This window comes from Apostichopus japonicus, chromosome 3 (genome assembly GCF_037975245.1).
Source record: "Apostichopus japonicus isolate 1M-3 chromosome 3, ASM3797524v1, whole genome shotgun sequence".
Classification (NCBI taxonomy): domain Eukaryota; kingdom Metazoa; phylum Echinodermata; class Holothuroidea; order Aspidochirotida; family Stichopodidae; genus Apostichopus; species Apostichopus japonicus.
Window position 1 is genome coordinate 14,891,892 of NC_092563.1, and position 19,900 is coordinate 14,911,791.

The following is a 19,900-nucleotide window of genomic DNA, read 5'->3' on the forward strand; positions in this document are numbered from 1 at the left end:
GCTGTGGGGGTATGTATGTTGTGGCGGGATGGGATAGTTTGGAGCAGCTGCCTGCATATAAGGTTTGAAGGTCAGGAATAAAAAAATATCCCTCTAACCAGTCTGACCACCACCAGCCCCCCCCCCTTCCCCACCCTTCTCCCCTCAATCATTCTGATTTCTGTTCTAATTTATAATTCATGTGAATACATGCTATCATCATGTGTAGCATGTGTTCTTTTCCGGGGACTGGTGATACACATTTGAGGTAACATGGTCTTGGTCATATACGGGTACAGTCTCGATGTAAGGGACTAGGGTTGAGATTGGATCTTAAGTTGTTTGCTATTCATGCCCAGGTTCTGCCTTGGGTGACTATTATCTCTTAACAAAAAAAGCAATTGTATTTTGATTGTTTTGTAACACATTACAGTACGATACACCTAAAGGCAGCTTTCTGTAATGAGATGGCTGGGCTAAACAATATCAATCATTGAAAATTGCTGTTATTGGTTTTAAAACAAAATGATATACTATAAAAGAATTGCCTATACAATAAACAGCAGCCAAACATGTAACTATTTCTCGGTTTTCTTTCTTGTGTTGTTTCTGTTAGATTCTACTTATTTATTTTTTGAAAGACCTGCTCTTAAAACAGTTGTTTTATGTAGAATTTGTGACAATCTGTTGTTACCATGATAACATAAGATACAAGAAAACATTTTTGTTTACTTTATTCATAAAAACCCCCACCAGGAACGTAAATAATTATGCATATATTGAATAAAATGAAACAAAAAGGGTCACAATTTTTTCTTTTCTTAAATGGCTAGCAAAACGGTTGTAACAACATATACACCCTAGTTACAGGAGGGAGTGGATATTGTCTCAATCAGAAAGATTCAATCTTCCGATCAAAAGTAAAAATGTAGCTTGTCTTACCCTCTCCTCTTCTCCTTAGAGTTCCTTTATATAATATAGAGGAACTCTACCTCTCCTCTCCTCTCCTTTTACCGCCAACATTCACAAGTGGTTTTTCTATCTGTTCTTATATTCCAAGACTTTTGAAATATGCCATTTTGCTTCCTTCTGGGCTGTACCTGTAGATCAGATCTTATCAAATCAACATGTTTGTAATTTCACGGTTGCCTCAAGTATTTCAATGCCTTGCCATCTCAGTCATAATGCTATGGTAGGAAGTAAATCGCTGATACAAATTTTGATAGAGTAGAGTCTCGTAGAATTACCGAAGCATTTCAGTAATCAGTAATGTTTTCTTTCTTTTTTTTCCTTCATAATTTATCCGGCGGACTTGGTAAAGTATATGTGTTTCGTGTAAATGTACAGCTCCACTAACAATGTTGCTGTTTTTTGTACAGATGTTATCTATTGATATAATGACGTGGCGTAGCAAGTTATAAATAAACATGTGATGGGACAGAAAACCGGTAGGGTCGGGGGCCTTCACCATGTAATTTGTTTATGGGGGGGGGGGGCTGTAGATACTACGGTGGCCCAGATGGGACATTGAAAATGTCGACTATTTTATGTCCACGTTTCTGCTTTTAGTAAACTTAACGAGTTTCTGTGTTTCATGTAGCCGTTAATTATTCATGGCGGTCTCTATTCATCCGCTAGTCATATGGCGGGGTAAATAACCGAGGCCTTGACCTTGATCAAATACAGCGATAGTTTAAATCCTGTCCTTGGTCTTCAACATTTTGAACGTTTCGAAAACTTGAACGTCAAGATTGACACTTCGAACGGATTACTATTAACTCTCGAGGGAATTTTATGGTTAACCTTCGTCTCGTTGCTACTGGATCAAATTACAGGATTAATACTAGTGGTCTGTACAAGTAATCAATGAATATCAAACTGCAGAATTACACTTTGCAAGAATTGCAGCAAATTCACAGTATTGTAGCAAATTCACTATGTATTCACAGTACAATATTAATGCAGTGCTGGTACTGATAATTTCGTTCCTTAAACTATTGTTTTTGTCGCATGAAAAAATTATATATATATATATATATATATATATATATATATATATATATATATATATATATATATATATATATATATATATATATATATATATATATATATATATAAAATATAATTTCATATAAAATTTCAATATACTTCCCGAATTTTGTCAAATTTTGTAGGCCATATTCAACAGCACAAGGGGAGCTTTAACACACACATACGACGCAAAATCCAATCACTACCCCCAATATCCGTTATAAACACAGATCTGCCAAGTGGAATTGAAGCAAATTTTACCTGACGAATCCTAGAGGATGTTGAATGATAGATGTGACCGGTTTTATACATTCAACGCTTCATTTGAATTTGACGTGATCGAGGGGCTCGAATTAGACTTGCCCAAGTGACATTTGCAAAGCAAAACAGGCGCCGAAATTCCCTTCGGGCTCTGTTCTAAAGGCGAGAAAATATCGTTTTATTTATATTCTGTCGTAAACATGTACTTTGATCTCTTTGACCCATCGGTAGATGCGTTCTTGTCGTTTCTTTCTCTTGATCCCCCCCCCCCCCCACTCCTCGGATGATCGGGAAGGCTTTACTAGACGAACGAAGAAGTGACAAGAGAAGAGCCGGGACCATCTTTATCTTCTCTTTTTCATTTCTTCTTTGGTATTCCCTATTTTTTTTTCCTTTTCGTAAAAACAATAATGTCTTATATTATCATTCGATAATGCGTTTCAAAATTGATTTTCATCCTCATCTGTTTCCTTGTTTTGAGTATAACAAAGTCGCACTGAACGGATTTGACGTACCGAGCCTGTCTTATATGCCAAGTGAAGACTCTCCTTAAGTAAGTTTGTCATTACCACAAATGTTAAAGGACGAGTTGTCATACCACATTACAAACTAATGCAAAAAGTAATGGTAAAGTATAAGATGGGTTCATAATGCAATAGATCAAAATGCTCAGCGCAATATATATCATTTAGACTTTGGTTGTATAAATATCTCCTAAGCGCCATATCACCGATGCGTCCTTCCCCCAATACGGTACAGAATCTCATCGGGACCTTTTGCGCAAAATTTACAATATTATTATAGGGATCAAAACATGCGCACATGGAAAACTAATTTGCATATTACGCAATGAATGAAAACACGCCAGTTTCATTTCTGTCTGTCTGTATTATAGTATCTGTATTATATTTGAATGCCAGTTAATTGTGAATTAATATTTTGACTTCACACATTTTCATTCCTCATTTTCTCGCTCTTTTTTTTAAAACTAAGCAACCGTTATTGAATTATTTCACCAGTCATTCTTTTCATAATACAAAGCTAGAAGTTAAAAGGATCTCCTTACATCTTCTGTCTTCTTTTATATTCTTCTTCCTCTTTCTTTTTTTTTTCTTCTTTTTTCTTTTTGTTGCAGCTCATTTTCTTAGTTATGTTTCATCCTTTCTCCATTTTTCTTCTCGATAATTCTTCAAAGTATACTTGGATAATCACCCATCAATACCGCCTCTAATAACGTGTCTAACTTATCTACTGATTTATTACCTTGGAACATCGCGAAGGGTAAAAAACAATTGAATATTTTGAGGCCCTATACGAGGCGTGTAAATGTCACGTGAAGTCCTAAACCTGTTCTCTGCAGCCGTCTCTCGGTGCATATTCTTCGTCGTTGCCGTCTCCGTCTACTTATTTTGAGATAAAATGAATATATTTACTCTTCTTCGAATCCTAGCTTCCTAGAAACCGAAAGGAGAGTCATATATCTGTTTTACTTTTACAGCTGGCTATAAGTCGGGATCGGGTTAGGTCGCGTGATACTTTGGATAGCGAGGTGGAGGAAAGGGGGGAGGGGGGAATGATGTAGCGATTACCAGGCGTCAGCAAATTTTCTTATCCTCATCCCCCTCCACTGATTTATTTCTCTTATCTTGTTTTGAGCAAAGTAATGCTCCATCCGATATTTCGTGGAAAAAAGCAGAAAGGGAAGACATTCACTGCATTGTCTCCCACCCCTTCCTTGTGAGACCCGCCTCTCGATTATTTAAGTTGCCGCCTGGACTATATATATATATATATATATATATATATATATATATATATATATATATATATATATATATATATATATATACATATATATATACATATATATATACATATATATATACATATATATATACATATATATATATATATATATATATATATATATGTATATATATATGTATATATATATATGTATATGTATATATATATATATATATATATATATATATATATATATATATATATATATATATACAGTAGACCTACTTTGATACTATACTTATACATTCACAATGCACAGTGATAAATGTTACAGTCTTTGATGAAATCGATTTTGCGGGAGCCAACTCTCCACCAAAACAATATTGATGTTATGTTTAAGATCGATATTAATTTCCAACTTAGCGCATTTCTGATAGCGATGTGACGGTTAAGCAGGTCACATTGACAGCCATATACTGTAATGATGCGTACTCGTTATACACAATTATATAGAAGCAAGTGCTATCAAAGAAAAGCGACCGAGAAATTATGTTTTGGTCAATAAGATAATTATTACAATACTAGCAAATGGCGATGTCTAATTAGGTCAATTCAGAACAAATTGGAAGTTCGGTTTTACAAAGAACGTCTGTCTGTCCTTTCTGTGTTTTCTCTTTTTTTTTCTATTCCTTTTTTTTATCGAACGAAAAACAGAGTTTTTCTGTCCGAGTTTATCGAAAAAAATCTCTTTTTCGAAAACTGGGTTTATCGAAAAACGTTGTTTTTCGCTCCATAAACAGAGTTTATCGAATAACTCTGTTTTTCGAGAAAGTGTGTTTTCGAAAAACACTGTTTTTGGACCGAACAAAAACATTTTTTTTTTCGATAAACTGAGTTTACCGTCTTGAAAAACAGTCTTTCAATCTGAAAAACTGAGTTTTTGAAAAACTCTGTTTTTGACTCGACAGACTTAGGTTTTCGCGATAAACCTTGTTTTTGCGCTCGTAAAACCGATTATATCGGCGAATAAAGTGATGTAAAGTGATATACAATCCCGGTAAATGGGTGCAATCAGCCCGTGAGAGTGCCTCAGAATACAAGAAACGTTTCACTATACGGTTTAGCTGGTTTCTTTGAGACCGTGTTTGCATTAAAAATTGCTTTCGAAAAGGTGTTTACAAGGTGTTTGCAGCTACATATATATAACACGGTAGTACATGAAGTCAGGGGACGCGCGAAGATAAATGCACGGGTATATATTTACCATATGTACATGTTTCACCATGCGACTCCTGCTATATGAATGCGCATACAAAGCAACGCGTATACATATATACACTAAATATATCTTTCTATCAAGTGCAGAGTTCTTGGATTACTGAAAATAGAATTTTTTAATAGTTTCCAAGTCCGAGTGGGTTTCACTTTACGTTCATGTTTTTCACCCTCACGCTCAGTGGATTAGTTATCACTTAGGGGAGGATCAGATTTCTTGTTTTCAGACCCCGACGACCACTTTATGCAAGAGGCAAGTCGGATACATCGCCCAAACTAGATCCCTCAAAATAATTTGGAAATAGAATATCCTTATTTAGCTGGAGGACAGCACGCGGGGATTTGTTCACTGATACGGCGGCGCATTAAATGACAATGAATTAATAATAAATTGGGGACGTAGAATTGTCTGTCGGCAAGAGGCACGTGAAAAGAGGCCGTATATATGGGGTCGTTTACAAGGCGTAAAATCTAAATTAAAGAAAGTCGGTAGGAAAAGAGGTTGGGGGGGGGGGGTTATAGGCAGTGATTGTAATACGAAACATAGAGGTTCCCAAATTCATTTTATTTTGAGGTCGTTGTGAAGTAAACAGGCCTGCCACTTACAAAAGAACGTGATCCAGAGAACAGATAATGTAGGCTATACATGGCTCATGCGTGGGAGTTTTTTTTTTCTTTTTGAAAGTGACTGATTTTCAAACATGTTCTCTCACAGAAATAGGCAGCTTGCGCAAATTTCTAAGAATCAATTGATATGTCGTACAATCCGTGAGTACCAATAAAACTGCGTGAGACGTGGCAATTTGAAATCTGTCGAGATTTCACATTTTCACGATCATGGCATGCTAAATACAGTAGTTATCACTGTCCGGTTCTCGAGGCGACCAAAACATGGACTCAGTTGCAACAGATGGATCATAAGTCTGTCCAAAGTATGGACAGACTATTACGTTTCCTCTTAAAAGTATATACGAATTTGAGAGTGCCCGGCCTGATCCATATTTTGAACGTAGTGTTCCTTGCCTAGACCTTTGGGATATTGTCAAATTTTGCACCGATATTGTAAGCAGTCTGCAGTACAGTTGGTATAAAACCATTATGAATATGATAATCTCTTAATCCAATTATATTGATGCTAATTTGTAGGCCTATTTTTAGGCCTACTAATTACAATGCTGTCTTTTCATTGTTTATCGTTAATTTGTGTTTGATTCATCCCGACTGACATGGCTCGATTTCTATCAAGCACACATTTGTCAGTGATATTAGCCAGTAGTTCTACATATGGTTACAGTTTAATGTTAAAGTTCAATGGCAGGTAGAATTGCGTATCATGCAGATGTGGATCCAGAAGAGGGGTGTAGGCTGTAGCCCACACCTCCCCTCTCATTATCAACCCCACACAAAAAAATGAAATCAGGTTATTAGCACATCCTTAAGTGAAGATAATAATTATAGACCTACTTTATAGCCTAATTATCCCTTAGAATACACCATTTCACATGTAAATTGTCTTTCTGAACCCATATGAAACTACACCCAGATCCCCTACGTAGCCCAACAACCCCGCCCCTTCCTTTATACGTTCCTGGATCCACCATTGTCATCTGCATACATGGATATACCAAGTGAACGAGTAACATGAGATGCTGTATCAATAATAATAATAATACGCAGTTCTTATAAAGCGCAAATACACACTTAAGTCTCAATGCGCTGATTATTAACCCCTGGTCATTGGTAACTTGTCACACCCACACACCAAAGTGTGCACAATTCAATCAATATCTCCTGGGGCACCACAGTGCACCACAACCACGTGTCCCCCGGGGGACTTCCCATAGGGTGCAGCCACAAACCGGCGCACGCAACTATATTTACAAGTTACCTCGCAGGTCCCCATTTATACACCTGGGTGAAGAGAGGCAATGGAGATAAAGCGCCTTGCCCAAGGACACAACGTAATGATCTGGCCAGGGCTCGAACCTGTAATCCTTAGATCACAAGTCCACTGCCTTAACCACTTGACCACAACGCCCTCCCTCAATGGACAAACCACAGAACCCTCTGTTACACCAAACATATGAGGAACTAAAGTAGAGTACATGGGCGTATCAAGCTATACTGCCGAGTGAGGGGTGGGGTGTGTGGGAGGGGTGGTTGGGGTGGGGTTAGTAAACAGTAAGTTTGAGGATCTTCTCCAGAAGAAGTTTAGTTTTGTAGTTGCTATAAGGTGGCTTAGACGGAACATTGAAACTCTTTTGTCTCAAAATGTCGCTTGAAATTTCGATCTTTTTGTCGACATTTTTACATACAATGTCCAACTTTCAAAAATTATATTTTATCTCAGAATTAGACATAAGTACCTTGAAGTGTAGACTTTTTATCTTTCACGTTGCTTTTGTCCACATAAACGTTAAAAGGTAATTTTATAACATAAAAATTTATCGAGATATTTTCCTTTTCATTTCAAAGTTGTTTCTTTTTCATCCACACTTCCGACGGATTATGAGGTATACGAAAATAAACTTGATCATTCCATTGCATGGCTTCTTTTTGCATCTGTAATTTTGAGTAAAACTTTGAGTAAATTACCGACTCAAGTACGATCCATTGGAGCAGAAAAAATCCTCATCCCATCCAGACCTGATCAAATTCAATGTTTTTTTTTCTTCGTTTTTTTTTCCTTCTTTATGAATAAACCTTGTCGTATAGTGAACCAGAACTTCTTTGTAAATCAAATGTTGAAATATGGCGAGAATATGTGGTTGAGTTTAAGTTCTAATAAGCACACACAAACATTAATCTGATCTGACGGGAATGAAAGGGATTGGGTAAGAAGGGGCTACAGCCTTGATGTCTGCGATTAACCAGCGGGCCCTGAGAAATAAAGGAAAAATAATAATGTATTATCCTTTAATATACATCAGGACAAATCGCAATACTGCGTGGAAAACATCATGAAAACTTCCAAATGGGGGTGGGGGGTTGATGGCTCCCGACCTGCTTTTCACCGCCCCTGACCACACAGCCCCACCCCCACCCCTCCGCTTTCCCCACCACGTCTAGCTTGCACTAATTTCAGTTAGAAAGTGTCGCTCTTGATTTGCTTGGTTCTACGCTTTACTAGAAAATATAGAATTTCACCAAGTTAGCTCACTCTCTAATCTTACACGTTTATTAAAGATATTTATGACCTTTGGCAGGCTCGTGTGATTAAAAGAATGATTATTAATGTTTCAGTCTTGCACTGAAAACTTAAATTGGTTCACCGACTAACAAAACGTTAGTCCATCTGGTGCCTCTCCCGACTAACATAGCCTTAGTTAGTTGCTATACCGACTAATTTATTCCTTAGTCAGTTGGATTTCTTAGTCGGTCATCTTAGTCCGTCAGCTTAGTCGATCAACAATTTTTTAGTCGGTAAATGTTTATTAGTCAGTTACATTAGTTGGTGACATTAGTCGGTCTTTACCGACTAATTTATATGAGCCACCGACTAGTTTATAGCAGGTTTTACATTAGTCAGGATGGTGCCTCTCCCGACTAACCTTTCTTAGTCGGTATCGACTGACTAGTTGCACTGACTAGATTCACTGAAAGAATTAAACCCGACTAGTTTCACTGACTAGTATCACTGAAAGAAAAGAGAGCAGAAGAAACACAAATAATGTGTACGTTGGCAGTATTTATTTCTGATAAAACTTCTGATGTCTACAAAAGGCTGACTTTCGACAGATAGAGAAGAAATCACTGTAAATAAAATCTGAAAATCTGATTTTTTTCCAACAAAGTTAAGACAAGTTAATGGATCAAACATGAATCGCAAAAGTATAGCACTGCACAATAATGCAAAGTTGAGTCTTGGGCAAGGGTTCCTCATGACTTTCGTTTTAAAGTGGTACCCCAAATCGACACCAGTTAAGTCTTCACGAACAAAGAGTGTTTCTCTTAACTACAAATGGCCTCCCACTTGTCTTCAGGAAGCCAAAATCTGCACCATTATTGACCTGTGAACAGAAAATATGATATACGTGTAAGCACAGATACAGATATAGCACATGATAACTCACATTATCATAAACATACATTTACATTAAAATTTTATAACATATTGGGAGGTATACATTTAAATCTAGGTCCCTCAAATTATAAGCCAGGAATAGCAGCTTTACCAAATTATTATTAGCTTTGCACAGCATAACACCAAGTTATTTCTCAAAGCTTAATAATTATGTTAATCATGTTAATAATGATCCCAATAGACCGGGATCCCAGAGGGTTTGGTTAGCTGGGAAGGTAACCAATTGCCTTGTACATCACAATGTTCACAGTGCATTCCTGTATATGAAACCAGACGACTGGCAAACCGACTGTGGTGGGTGTGGCTGGGAGAGCAATTTTAAAGTCACCTGATAGCTAACCTAGATCAGTTTTCATGGTAACACATCAAAGTAAGTACAATATGTCAGGTATGGCCCCAAGAGCAACAAATGGCCATTGCCAGTAATTATTGGTGGTGGGGTACCCCTGCCAGTGATCTATAATTGACCCCTCACGGCTGACCTAGGTCAGCTCATGAGGTAACCACTTGAAACCTACTGGAAAATGTTGGTTAGGGCTTCAGATACAACTGATGGGCATTGCCAGTAATTTTTATTGGTGGGGTACCCCTGCCAGTAGACCCCCAAAATGCCCATCCCCCATTGACCTAGATGAGCTCATGATGTAACCAGTTGAAAACTACTGGAAAATGGTATCACTTCATATGTAAGGGATGGGAATTTCCAGTAATTTATATTGGGGGGGGGGGATACCCCTGCCAGTAGACCCCCAAAATGCCCATTCCCTCATTGACTTAGGTCAGCTCATGAGATAACCAGTTGAAAAATTACTGGAAAATGATAGGTATCACTTCATATGTAAGGGATGGGCATTTCCAGTCATTTACATTGGTGGGGTAACCCTGTCAGTAGACCCTCAAAATGCCCATCCCCCATTGACCTAGATTAGCTCATGAGGTAACCAGTTGAAAACTACTGTAAAATGATTGGCAGGACTCTATATATATGTAAGGGATGGGCATTTCCAGTAATTTATATTAGTGGGGTACCCCTGCCAGTAGACCCCCAAAAAGCCCCCCCCCCCTCATTGATCTAGGTCAGCTCATGATTTAACCAGTTGAAAACTACTGGAAATTATTGACAGGATTCTATATGTAAGGGATGGGCGGACTCTGGCAGTGGTGGCCCACCAATATAAAATACTGGAAATGCCCATCCTTACATATGAAGTGATACCTATCATTCTCCTGTAGGTTTCAACTGGTCAAATCATGAGCTCACCTAGGTCAATGAGGGGATGGGCATATTGGGGGTCTACTAGCAGGGGTACCCCACCAATAAAAATTACTGGCAATGCCCATCCCTTGTATCTGAAGTCCTAACCAACATTTTCCAGTAGGTTTCAAGTGGTTACCTCATGAGCTGACCTAGGTCAGCCGTGAGGGGTCAATTATAGATCACTGGCAGGGGTACCCCACCACCAATGATTACTGGCAATGGCCATTTGTTGCTCTTGGGGCCATACCTGACACATTGTTCTTACTTTGATGTGGTTACCATGAAAGCTGCTCTAGGTTAGCTATTAGGTGACTTTTAAAATTGCTCTCCCAGCCACATCCACCACAGTCGGTTTGCCAGTCATCAGGTTTCATATACAGGAATGCATTGTGAACATTGTGATATACCAGGCAATTGGTTACCTTCCCAGCTAACCAAACCCTCTGGACTCCCGCTCTACAGATCAGTGAAAATTTGACCAAACTTATGAAGCTTGCACGTAAATGATATACTAGACTGGTTTTTTTTTTAAAACAGGTTATGAAAAGTATCTTAAATATCATTAAACAGTTGGGTACAATAGTTAAACTCACTCTTCCATCTTTTTTCTCTATGGTACTTGTTCCTTTGCTTTTTGGACTCTTGGATAAACTCTTTTGTTCTGCGAAGGGTACCAATATATCATCTTAAAACATGTCTTTAAGCCATATATAACACAGTTCTCCTCTTCTGTTGTTGCCTCCACACTGGTGTCGTACATCACAGGAAAGCTCACCCTTGACTTAGATATTTGGCTTTTCAATTCCTGCTGGAAGAAAGAAACAGCAAAGTATTCATCATTTGAAAAAAAAAATAAATAAAGTTGTCACCACAAAGTTATGTGAGATTTGCTTCCACTATAGTCTCAAAAAACACTCCCAAAGTTTGAAGCAGACTGTATAAAGCTGAAAATTTGAACGAGAGTGTCATCACCATTGCAACCAGAATCAAATGCCCAGAATACAGAGATAATAAAACATGGGCTAAATCTTTGTGTTTTTATGATCTTTAAAAATATAAAATTTTAGAAACAGAAATGCACTGAGCCAACTTATTTATAGGCCTAATCGTTTTTAGTTGTTATTTTGCTTGCTCACATAACAAGCCTGTTTAGACCTAGGCTAGAGGAGAATCAGTACTTTGTTACACTAAGTTTGTCTTCGGTCGTTTTGATATAGTCTTACTAGTAGTACTAAAGTATATAATGGACCGGCGAAGACTAGAGAATACCCAGAGTTTTAGCAACTGCGTTAAACTGTATCATTTGATCTATTATTTACGCCAATGAGTTTCATTCAATCTAGGATCAAAAAGAGAAAACTAATTAATCTTAACCTTTAAACTTTGCTACTAAACAGATATGCTTGAATTACAAATAAATGTCAAAAAAACATCATAATCAAAGAATCGATGCATATACATATACATAAACAGAATAATTTGAATTCGCGCAAGTGAACCCTGCACTACATTGGACAGAAAAAAAAAAAACGTGCAATTAGACCAAACTAAACATACTCAATTTTCCGTTACTTCTACATAAAATATCAATGCAAATACAACAACTTACTCTTTGGCAGTATACTAAAAGCACATGTTATAATAACTTCAGACTATCAAGCTTTCCTGAGAAAAAACGGTTAATACTTCTTACAGTAAGCAAGTCGACCGTGAAGGAATGTCGCAATTGTTTCCTGGGCGTGACCGGAAATTAAATACTAAAAAATGATAAATGAAAAGGTTAAATAGAACTGAAGCGTGCATCCTGACTGCTCGCAACATATAATACCGTTGACTAGCCAACATAATTTGTTCAGCCTACTGTGACTGTACGTTTGAAGGTCTAGCCTTGCTTATTCAATATCACAAAGCCTACCCATTTAGATTCACATGGGAAATTACAGGAAATCTTTACCAAATGAGTGTAGACTTCAAATAAACTATTGAGCCTTATAGTTCCAGCATTTGTTTGGGAATAAATAAGAAGATTATGTGCCACTGTTCAATCTAGCCCAATACACACATAACACATTGTTAATTGGTGTTTAGGATGCACACTTTAGTGTTGAGAATGCACTGCAGTACCCAGTAGAAGCCTATAGGCTACTCACTGTCATTGCACTTGTGTATTGCGAAACGCCAACGTGACAACGGTAGCGTTACACTAACCATAATACAGTACTAGTGCCAGTGGCCTAACAATTAACTTTAATTTTACCTTCAAATTAAAGGAATAACAGGTAGGCCGATGATGCAGTTAATACCTCCATTCTTCTAAAGACCTTCTTGGGTGATTTACGGTTGAAAGTTGCTTAGAGTGATCGTATGAAACTATGCCAAGCCCAGCAAGCTGCCGTTGCCTGTCGGTTTCCAAATTGAAGTGAATCGAATTGGGTTAAAATACATTAGTCTGTCGACACCGACTAAGCTACGATTATGGCGTAAATCGGGTGTCCGTATCGTTCTTAGTCCATGGGTTAAAATACCTTAGTCCGTCGCCACCGACTAAGCTGCGATTATATTTTCCTTAGTCAGTGTAAACTAACTAAGAAGCAGCGATGAAACGAAGATTTTTGCTAGTCCGTGTGCATTGACTAACGTTACAGACTAATTTAACGTTAGTCCGTGGCAATATTGACTAGTTTATTTTTTCAGTGTGAGATATAATATATATGTATATTCCATGTATAATAATAAATCTATAACACGGTGAAAAAAAGAAGCAATCACCGTACATTCTCGCGAGGGTTTGTTTATAGTGTTGGTCCACATATGTATATACTGTTATGAAAATCTTTTACACAATTCTGTGTTTTAATTCAAAACCATAAAAAGAATGTACTGTAAGTCTAGACGGATTGTTATGATTAGATGTCGACTGGATCGCCTATACCGTTGATGAAAATCCCAAACCATGGAAATATATTATAACTGGATCAAATTAAATTAATGTTACCCGATACTCCTGCTCTCGAAATGTCATACCAAGATGACGAGAAGAAACAGGGTAGATTTTTCCTCCCTAATTCGTCTTCTTATAAATAAAAGGTAGTGTTGTAAATTGAGGATACGACAAGATTTGCATCCCTCTGAAAGAAAAAGATCATCTCAAGATGAAAACTGAATGTATATAAGATGAACTCTTGGATAAGAGTACAGAGGACAGATATATGGACAGTATATAGCTGCTTCACTAATTGGTTTGGGTTTTTTTAACTTGAAGGAAAATTCTTTTATCTTCTAATGCCCTCGAGAAAGACAAAAGTTCACTTTCTGTCGTGTCATCTGTTAGTTTTTGCCAGATTAAAAAATATAGTAAATATGAATGCAAAAGTTTATTTCCCCGCTGAAAAGTGATGTTTTCTTTTGATCATTGCGTGGGTATTATTCAATATGGAATAGGTAACCGTTCTCTCTAAAAACTGCAAAGGATGAAGATCATTACACAGATTTGACATAAAAAAAACTAAATAAAACTGCACAGCGAAGTTGCACTTAATTCCTGGTATTCAAACTATTTTCCCCCTTAGTAACCCCACTAATCACCTACATCCTCTTGGGGCCCCTCCAGCGGTAGGTGTTGTGGCATGGGGGAGGAGGGGAAGGGGTATGTCATTTTTTTTATTTGACAAAATGGTAGTATATTTTGTAACTTTTCAAGTAATTTATGTTAAAGACTTCCCACTCTATTCCGAAAATATATCGGCAATTTTTTTTTCTGAAATGTTTTGTCGACCCTCCAAAATTTTTAGGCGACCATAAAATGGATCGCGACTCCCAGTTTGAATACCATGCTACTTAGTTATAGACGTCCGGAAGAATGCGAAAAAAATAGAATATCTTAAATGGGACAAGCTAACTTCGGGTTTTTCATTATAATGGGTTAACAATCAAAGAATTAACCTGTTATCCGGTTGACATTGAAACCCAATTAAACGGTTAACGAGTAGTAAAATGGTCCAAAATAAAAATGTTGACTGCGGGGCTTTTGGTGTATTTTTGGTTTTCCCAGGCGAGCAACTACCCGCCCGCCCCAACTCACTCCAATGCCATGCGGACGGCCATACTCTCAAAATAAGGTATTGACCAATACGCACTGGGCATTTCGTTTAACCACAAACAATAACAAAGTGAAAATAGACGTGAAGTGGGAGGGGAAGGGGTGGGAAGGAGACACGAAGGGGCGGAAATGAGAAGAGAGTGAAGGAGAGGTGAAGGGGGGGGGGGGAAGAGCGGTTATGTACACAGCTGCACAGACTGTAGCTTAACCAACTTTCCAGTTAGACAAAATGCTCGGTTATTGTTTGTAACAATCGTTTTGGATTAAGAGAAACATGTCACGTTCCGGTTGGAACGATACCTTATACTCAGCAGTTCGTGGAGATTTCAAATAATGATTTTATGGCGAAGAATCCTCAAAATGCACGTATAGTTTATGTAATCAAATCAATGGGATTCACCGCGATGTCACGTGTAAGGCTGAGACGCTATAACGTGCTGCTCCAAGCATGAAGAGTCTGGATACCTAAAAATTCTCCGGCGTGCTCTCAGGTTTTTTGTTAGATTAAGCGATACGGTTACAGTGTAGGCGAAACGTTGCACGAGACTGTTGCAGAGATTAGACGGTGATTTCCCTCCTGTAAGAAAAACAAGTTATACAGCAAGAACGAGCCAGGGTTGTCTTTCCTGCCTTAATGTGAATCTACATTCATAACAGTGAAACACGAGAGTCGTTATTGATCGTTTCACCTTGTCAAAGTCACAAAAATTCTACTAATTCCCAAAGTAAATCTGGAAACTGTCGAGGGGCATTGACCGAAAAGATTAAACGGATTTGCTAACTCACAGAGAGAGATGTGGAGAGAGGTGGAGATAGATGTGGAGAGAGAGAAGGGGGGGGGGGGGAGGGGGTGCAGTGAAGGAAGTTTGCCGATGTTCAAAGATGGACATTATTCTCTTCTGTTAAATCTTCAGTATAACGCTCTTGTGAAGAACGTTATATAAACAGGCTATACTCTTCAACAGATGGAGTGATACACGGACTACTTTAGTATTGCGTATAAAGAACATGCACCGCATCGTGTTTATCGGCCTTTATGTCACTGTTATAAGTTACTCGTGACGTTGCCATTTTAAGCTATCGGGGTTAAGTTTATAGTTTGAAGTAAACCTGTTCCTTTCTTGTCTTAGTTTACTATTTTTCTATTAATTCCGCCTATTAATTTACACAGCGCCTTTTTCTCTCATTCGTTTCATATGTTTGTTTGTTTGTTTGTTTCTCTTTGTTGTATATTATTTTGTTAAGAGCTTTGATATTTTCACTATCGATGAACCTTTAATATGAGATAAAAACGTGCATAACAAATTGAGCTGATATCGAATACCGTTGTATGCTTACATTATAATTAAATCCAGTAGAAACATGTGAGTTCAGCACCGTGTATACTTCAACTATATGGAGCTATCTGTTTATAGCTCCATGCTTCAACTCTCACGGAAGAACGTTCAACCCGCTGCAGGCTGTAACACCAGATATAGGGTGGTAGGTACACGGACAACTGCAGTTAAATTTGTGTTGATGAATATGAATAAATAATGGGTTTATATTATCGAAGATCTTCTACGCGAAAGGTGCACACCTCACGCGCCGGAGATCACGTACGAGATTTCGTGGAATGGGTACATAGTACGTCGTCAAGTGTCATATTTGATTCACGGCCGAGTCTCCATGGAGATCATGTAGGAATGAAAATACTGAAAGAAAAAGAGAAAACTGTATGAAAAGTGCCATTTTGTTGGGGAAAAAGTTAAGTAATCTAAAAGTGCTGCTTGGTTGAAAAAAATGCAAATGGTGGAATATGTCGAACAGAATGTACAGTATTGACGGTGACCTTTTGACGATTTCCTTCCTCAAATAACATTTCCCGCTGCCCTTCGAAGTTGCACCCCCCCCCCTTCCATTTAACTCACTCCCACTGCCTCTGGGTAGAATACATCACATTATTTGAAGTCAAGTATTGTAGACATGAGGGGGGGGGGGGGTACGACTTTTTCTATCCTTACATAATTTTATTCGCCATAGCATTCTGAGCAATAGAAACGCAATACCTTCATCGAACGTTATGTTGCATTTATAGTATTTTAACGTACGCAATGTAGAGTTTTTCTACTGTGTGTTACGCAACATATACTTAGAAGAAACAGCTTGCAGCCACATTTTCACATTTACGGATGGCAGTAGTTCATAATTTTACAGAGTTGCGATTAATGTAGATCAAACTTGTAGATCAAACGGTAGATCAAAGTTCAATGGTTAACGCCGGTGCCTTTCAATCATTACGGTAGGTCCCGAGTTCGAGTCACTCCAAGATTAATGTATGTCGTCCAGTTACAGAGTTGTTGACAATTGACAATTCATTCATAATCATGAACGTTAAATATGAATCTAAGAGACTGACTTCGGTCAGCTTGCGGCTTTGATAAGCCAATGGGGCTTCTTCGCGAGTTCTTGCTTGCAGGAGAATCTAAAAAACATACATACATACATATACACATACATACAACTTACATTCTAATAGCATTCTATATCGTGAAGAAATTTGTCAAGTTTGGTGAAATTAGTATGAGTGAATCTGGCAACAGCCGAGGACGAGTTATTGATGTCGTGAAGGTAATTCTGCCGAGAAATGTCTCTGTTTTTCTTTACTCATGTTTAATAATTAATATTTAATCACTCACTGAGCAAAATAAAAGTTTTGACAAACAACTTGCATATCTCATGGAATTTTAAATGCAGATAACATTGACAACTGAATGTACATACTAGCAATAGGCCTATCACACATGAGGTAAAGTTATAGACATAAATACAATAATATACAATAAATATTTAAACACGGCCTTTGAAGAACATCTGTCATGATGACAACAGACCCCCTGCTGTGATCAACTTCCGGAAGCAAGGAAGGCCCTATTAAAATAGTTTACTTTCAATAAACCATATGAAAGAGAAATGAGGTTACAACTGAAATCGAGAGAGTATTGTTTTAACGATCTACGTTTATCATATTGTCTCAGTATCACTTGAATGTCCCTTTAAAAGCGCCTTAAATACCCTTCAACCCCCACTAACCCTCCCCCCACCAACACCCCACCCCCAACCGACACCAATTATCACATACACGTCATCGGCGTAAATATAATCAGTCACTTATTTAATGATGCACTTGTATGCATGGTAGTATAGAACACTGATGCTTATGTAAAGAGTCGTTGAACCTGAAATTCATTAGATCCTATCTCGGTTAAATATATACACCTGCAAGAAAGCGAAGAGACTAAAATCCTTAGCTCCGTGCTAAAATTAGTTCAAACAAAAAGTTATGACCACAAAGAAGCAGATTTTTTCTTTCTTTTGATCCCGGCAAGCTAAGGTACCTCGGGTCAATCGCTCTACGTGATATCATAATTTTTATGTTATGATAATATGAAAAAAAGTTCAAATATGGATTAAATAATCATCAATATAAAGTATTTTTGCCCTCGGACAATGAAAGAGCCCTTGGAAATTTGAGTTTGCTGAGCTAGCAAATCATCTGCACTAATAGAACCAAAGACAAAAAAGATTCCATTAAATATCAGATATAAGAGTTATATAATATAAGAAAATCGAAGGTAGGAATAAAGTAGATGTATCCTCTTTAAAGAGTTTTGGAATGTGCCCTATATTTTTAAGAGTTCAAGAAAATGTTGAACTTTTCGAGTGACGGCTTCTTCCTTCGAATTTTAGTTTTTATCAGATAAAGCAGAACAGAAATCCATCGCTTGTGGACAAGATTCTGAAACTGCGCGATCTATTCTTAACAGGAAAAAGATAAGTGGGAAGAAGGAATAGTTGAAATTCAAAGCGAGAATCATCCAGTGACCGCAGGCTTGAAATAGAAGAATCTTTCGCACTCATCGAAACCTTGCTGGTCTGTATTTGCATGTTGACGTAACAGTTTAGTCATGCATATGCATAAATCACATATTGTACGGGTGTACTATTATACTAGAAACGCAAAAGCCAAAGTTTGGTATCTCGATAATTCGGGTATATACATGCTTTTCAAAATAAATATCTATAGTAGATATTCATATAGTTCGGACGGACGGACGGACGGACGGACGGACGGACGGACGGACGGACGGACGGACGGACGGACGGACGGACGGACGGACGGACGGACGGACGGACGGACGGACGGACGGACGGACGGACGGACGGACGGACGGACGGACGGACGGACGGACGGACGGACGGACGGACGGACGGACGGACGGACGGACGGACGGACGGACGGACGGACGGACGGACGGACGGACGGACGGACGGACGGACGGACGGACGGACGGACGGACGGTGTATAAAACCTAATCTACAATTGTGCAACCTCCAGACTTTCTCGCTTTCAGCATTCTGTGACAACTACGTGTGCGGATGTATCAGAGTTTGTTTTGATCAGCCATTTAGGCAGTTTTTAATAAACATCTATTTTTAGCGACTGAAGATCAATTTCCGATACCTTTTAACCAACGCACTGATAGTAATAAACATATCACACAGACTACGTACACGCAACGGAGAATACAGCATTCATGAATTATATATGGACTTTAGATACAACAGTGCATGCATGCAGGTGACGCCTCGATCAGGCAGGCGGTGCAATTAGTAGGGATAATATCGAACTTGAGAGACAAGAAATAGAAACTCAATAAATGAATACATACGATAACATGACGACAGGGTTCGAAAAACTTGCAAAAATAAAAATTATACCAGAAAATCAGGAGTAGTTACCAGCGCTTGAATCAAACCCTTACCCACTGTAATCTGAAATTAGTAATAAAACCACGTGATTATGACGATGGTGTGTCTAATTAAAGAATTAATTTCTTATTCAGTGTGTGGAATTGAGATCCTCACTGACAAAGTGGCCATAATGGACAGATCTGACGAAAGGGGGTGGTCATGGTGCCACAGCCCGGAGGGGGGGGGGGGGTAATATTATAAGCATAACGTAATCTCATATATATCCTAATATACCATCAAAAGGTGTCGTCTGGTCAGCCTTTCTTTTGTAAAGTTCTGCTTTTCTTAGCATGTAAACATGGATTAGAAATTACCACGTTAAGGTGAATTTGCTCTTTTGTCTGAAGGTTCCTCATTATAATGTGAATAG

At 38.2% G+C, this 19,900-nt stretch overlaps 1 long non-coding RNA gene across 2 annotated transcripts; it reads right to left on the bottom strand.

Moving 5' to 3' along the window:
- Positions 1–8,563: 8,563 nt before the first annotated feature.
- LOC139958463 (uncharacterized) lies at positions 8,564–13,331 on the bottom strand. 2 transcript variants are annotated; one of them, XR_011789795.1, is made up of 3 exons: positions 12,247–13,331; positions 11,231–11,445; positions 8,564–9,305 (listed from the first exon to the last, which is right to left on the bottom strand). It is a non-coding gene; the product is annotated as an uncharacterized lncRNA (long non-coding RNA). The 2 variants fall into 2 exon arrangements; XR_011789788.1 differs by lacking the exon at positions 8,564–9,305 and having other exon boundaries at positions 11,238–11,445; positions 12,895–13,331.
- Positions 13,332–19,900: the final 6,569 nt, after the last annotated feature.